This window comes from Corapipo altera, unplaced genomic scaffold (assembly GCF_003945725.1).
Source record: "Corapipo altera isolate COAL_440 unplaced genomic scaffold, ASM394572v1 75, whole genome shotgun sequence".
Taxonomy (NCBI): domain Eukaryota; kingdom Metazoa; phylum Chordata; class Aves; order Passeriformes; family Pipridae; genus Corapipo; species Corapipo altera.
In genome coordinates this window covers 562,039-566,523 of record NW_020884887.1, presented here as the reverse complement: position 1 = coordinate 566,523, position 4,485 = coordinate 562,039, and the positions used below count along the sequence as shown (strand labels likewise).

The 4,485-nt window shown below is 55.5% G+C and overlaps 1 long non-coding RNA gene across 1 annotated transcript in view; it reads left to right on the top strand.

The window, feature by feature from the left end:
- The first annotated feature begins 201 nt into the window (after positions 1-201).
- LOC113947331 overlaps positions 202-4,485 on the top strand; it is a 10,459-nt gene continuing 6,175 nt past the window's right edge. Inside the window, exons 1-2 of the long non-coding RNA XR_003527676.1 lie at positions 202-290; positions 875-957. This is a non-coding gene — a long non-coding RNA (uncharacterized LOC113947331). The remainder of the gene's footprint in view (positions 291-874; positions 958-4,485) is intronic.

Below are 4,485 nucleotides of genomic sequence, written 5' to 3'. Positions count from 1 at the left end.
TGCCAGCCACAAGAAGGTTGTTATCAGCAATGAGAAGTTGTTTTCACTGACAGCTTGAGGCTGTTCTGGGCAGGGCCAGGAGCTGGACTCAATGACCCTTGTACAAGGTCAGGAGTTGAACTCAATGATCCTTGTGGGTCCTTTCCAGCTCAGGATATTCCACGATTCTATGATTCCATGACTATTCAATAGCCTGTTTCAGTCAGGAGTGCTGTTTGCTGCTCTTGCCAGGGGCCCTGTGAGTCAGGCAGGAGCAAAGGGGGTCCAGGCAGGCACTCCTAGTGGGAGAGGTGACTGGTGGCAGAGGAGACCCCCATGGGCAGGGCTGGGGTTGGCTCCCTGTGCCGGTGGTGGCCCGGGAATGCCGATCCCGCAGTCATCCTTCGCCGTGGTGCCAGAGGGTGCCTGACACATGGCACTGGGAGATCTGCAGTTGGCCCCGAGCGTGCCCCAGATGGTTTGATGCCAGGGTGTTTGCACACAGCTCTGCCATTTAATGGGGAGAGAAGGCAGAACTGATCCCAGCTGAAGCCGTGCACCAAACACTGACAGACTGTTTGTCGAGACACAAACATTGGCAAATGGCCCTGCTTGCCGTGTACTGAGAGTCACGGCAGAGAGGGAGGGAACCCAAGAGCAGGGATGTCTCTGGCAGGGACTGTGAGTCCTCAAAGTGCAGTTCAGTGTGTGTTTCTGGGAAGAAGGAAGTCGCTTTCTGGGGAGTTTTGAAGTGCCCTTCTCCAAATGGGTGGAACTGGGATGCCCAGCTTGCATAAATGAGGCTCGGGGTGATGTGGATAGTTGGGTATGATCCAGTTTGGGGGATGGAGCATCCCACCTGTCCAGCCAGGATGGTACCCCTGTGGTCCCTCAGGTTTGGTGTGTTCAGGAGTACCTCTCCAGAGAAAGCCAGACCCACCAGCACATTGGATGTGCCAGAGACTCCTCTCCCAGCAGGTAATGGAGCACTCGGGGCAGCAGTGGGGCTATCTGTGATCCATGGCTTTTTGGTAGGGTTGTGCCTTACTCACCAGCATCTGCTGTTGTCTATTCCCCTCTGGGATCCCACACTCCAGAAAGGAGTGGATGGGAGCCATGGAGAAGGTGACACAGAAAACATGAGTCAGAGCTGGACAGCCTGGAGCAGAAGCCAGGGACCAGTGTTGTGCCCAGCGGGGGGGACAGGTCTGCTCTCCCCAGGGACAGGCTGGGACCTTCCCACACCGTGTCATGAATTTACAGTGGTGCTGTGAAGGGAAGAATCACCTCCAAACAGCATCTTCAGGGCTCTAGTGGATCCCAGGGTTTGGATCCTGGGAAAGCCAGGTCGCCTTGCCAGAGTTCCCAGCCCAGAAAAGCCAGCTCTCAGGAGGTCTGGGTGGCAAGGGGTACCTGAAGGCACTGACTGAAGAGCTTTCCAGCTTCCCATGAAACTAGGGAAAACAAGTGCTGCTCCTATGCTGATCTAGGAGCTTCATTTTGCCAGCAGGAGCCTTTTGTCTCTCAGAAGATCCTCCTGGCTGGAAGAAACTTTGGAACTTAATTGTTAAGCTGGATGGGCCTCAGTTCAAGGTGATGGACTTCCGCAGACAAGGAGCGCTGTGTCTCCAGGAGCTCTGCCCTGCAAAATGCTGAACACCTCCCAGGGCAACGGGGTCAGGGAGAGGGGGTCCCAGAGGAAGGAAAACATGGCCCATGTGGGTGGGGGGCATAGAAGGGTAATGAGGGGGGAGGAGTTAGCACCTGGCAAGAATTACAAGCACGGTAAGGCATTGTCATCTCTCTGAACACCACCATGGGGCAGCCTAATGTCAAAGGAGTCCACAGTTTCAAATTACCACTGATACCATATCAGAAATATCGAAATTTGGGTTAAAAGTTCAATGAACAAATGCAAGGACTCTTATGGATTGATACTCTGCTTTGGAGTATTATCCAAAATGTAACTGCATTAGAGTGAGAGTAGTAAATGTGTCCCTTTCACCAAGTTCCTGGGAAGAGGAAGGGTCCCTGCAGAGTGCAGGGCTTGGCTGAGTGGCAGACATGGGTCTATCCCTCTGCCAGCCACCACATTCCTGCCTCACTCCATGCTGGTCCCCAGCCAGCAGCACCACCCAGGACTGCTTGGGGGACCCACCTGGAGATGCAAAGGCCTGGGAAGGCCCATTTGGAGCAGCCATCCCCTAATATGCTTTGTGACAGCAGCCCAGGACTTTAAACTCGGTGCCTGTGACTGCATAGGAGGCTCAGCCAGGTAATGCCAAAGGATGTGGGGCAGTGTGGTCAGTCTGTCTTGCTCTGTGTTGCCTTCTGCTCTCTCCTGGGGCCTCCTTGGTGCTGCCAACTAACCATTTGTGATGTTTTTAAAATCTCAAATCACATGATAGAGATGGTGGTGGCATAAAAGGCAAAGAAAGTTTTGACTCATGGGAGCTACTGTGAAAAAAGACTTGCACAGAGGTGGAAAAATGCCTGTTGTGGTACTGAGGGGCAGCTACTCACCCTGTAAAATGTCAGAGTGTCAGACAGGGATGCCCTGTTGGGCCAGTCCAGTCTCTGGGGTGGTTTTCCAGCACTGGGGAAAAGTCCTGGAAGCTGGCTCCTGCATCACCTGTGGCTGTTTTTCTCTCCATCCCCTGCACTGGCTTTCAGTCCCCTCCTGAATTCCTGGCTATATCAAAGGAGAGGAGACAAAAAGGGCCAAATGACTATTTCTAAACCAATGCAAACACCCCAGGCAGCAGCTCAGCCCTGCAGTGCCCAGCTCCCAGAACACTCATCCTTGCCCTCAGTGTCCCCCTGCCCTCCCCTCTGCCAGGTGCCCACTCAGCCTCCCCTCTGCAGCTCACACATGCCAGCTGCCTGCCCCCTCCATGGTCCCAGCAAAGGGAAGGGGCTGCTAACAGAAATATCTTGCTTCATTGTGACCTCCCTGACCTGAAACCCTCCAGAGACCTCTCTCCAGATTATCCTCATCCTGCTGCTACCGAGCTCTGCCTCTCGGCCTTGACCCTTCTCTCCCTGCTGCAGAGGTTGCCCTGTGAGGAGTGGGGGTGTGTCCCTCACGGTGCCTCGCTGCTGCCTTTTGTGTGATCTCCCACATGGCCCTCCCCTCAGCCAGAGGTTCTCCTGCCGATGTGCCGGGCTCAGCGCTGGCACCGCGGCATCCCCTGGGATCCTGTCTCTTAGCAACGCCGAGGAAGATGCTGAGCACACGTCTGGTCCATCGGTCCACGGAGCCTCGGCGCACAGTGCAGAGGGCAGCTGCTGCCTGGAGGGAACACAGTCCCCCTGCACACCCCACCTCCCCTCTCCCCCGCCCCTGAGAAGCGGGTGAGGGGCTCAGGAGGCTGAGCACTGTGTGGTAAGATACACACAGGTACCCCCAAAAATGTCAGGGCAGTGGAAAGAATCCAAAAACATTCATCCTGAAGATGAGAACGCTAAAAACTTGCAAAGGAGAAGCTGCATCAGGCTACAAAGCAGCGCTGGGGCTGAGAAAGACACACCTCCTGTTTCTTCTTCGAGTTTTATTATCTCTGCTTCCCCATCTCTCCCCACTGGATGCGAAGACCTGTGGCATCTTCTCTGTCCTCCCATATCAGAGAGTGAGCTTCTGGAATGCAAGAGGGGAGAGAACAGCACTGTTTGGAGAAAGTGGTAGGGAAGCTTCTCTTAAGCCTCTCTGCTCCTTGGTAGCAAAATCTTCCGGAAAAAGAGTATTTACTCCTGCAAGCACCAACGTGGGGCCCCTCAGCCTGGTACCCCTGCCCTGCTCTCCAGCCCATTCCACAGCTTTCTGAAGGCCTTTCCTGCACCAGCAACATGCAAAACTCCCACCACCCTTCTTCTCCTCTTCCACCACTCCTTCACTACCAGCAAAGCCCTTGGGAGGTGCTCAGGCTGCCCCAAAACAGCCAGGGGGGCTGATGAGTATCCCCAGTGCATCCTCCTGTCCCGCACATCCCTGTCCTCCATGCACAGGGCAGAGGGCAGCTGCTGCCTGGAGGGAACACAGCCCCCCTGCACACCCACCTCCTCTCTCCCTTATCCCTGAGAAGCAGATGAGGGGCTCAGGAGGTCGAGCACCAATGTGGGGCCCCTCAGCCTGGTACCTTTGCCTTGCTCTCCGGCCCATCACAGATCTTTCTGAAGCCCCTTCCCGCACCAGCAACATGCAAAACTCCCACCACCCTTCTCCTCTTCCATTGCTCCTTCACCTCCAGCAAAGCCCTCAGGAGGTGCTCAGGCTGCCCCAAAATATCCGGGGAGGGGGGGGTGATGAGCAACCCCAGAGTCCCACTCATCCCCCGTGTCCTGCTTATCCTCCGTATCCATCCTGCTCATCCCCAATGTGTGTCCCACTCATCCCCGGTGTTTGTCCGGCTCATTCCCAGCGTGTGTCCCGCTCATCTCCCGTGTTTGTCCTGCTCATCCTGGTGTGTGTCCCGCTCATTCCCGCTGTTTGTCCCGCTCATCCTCCAT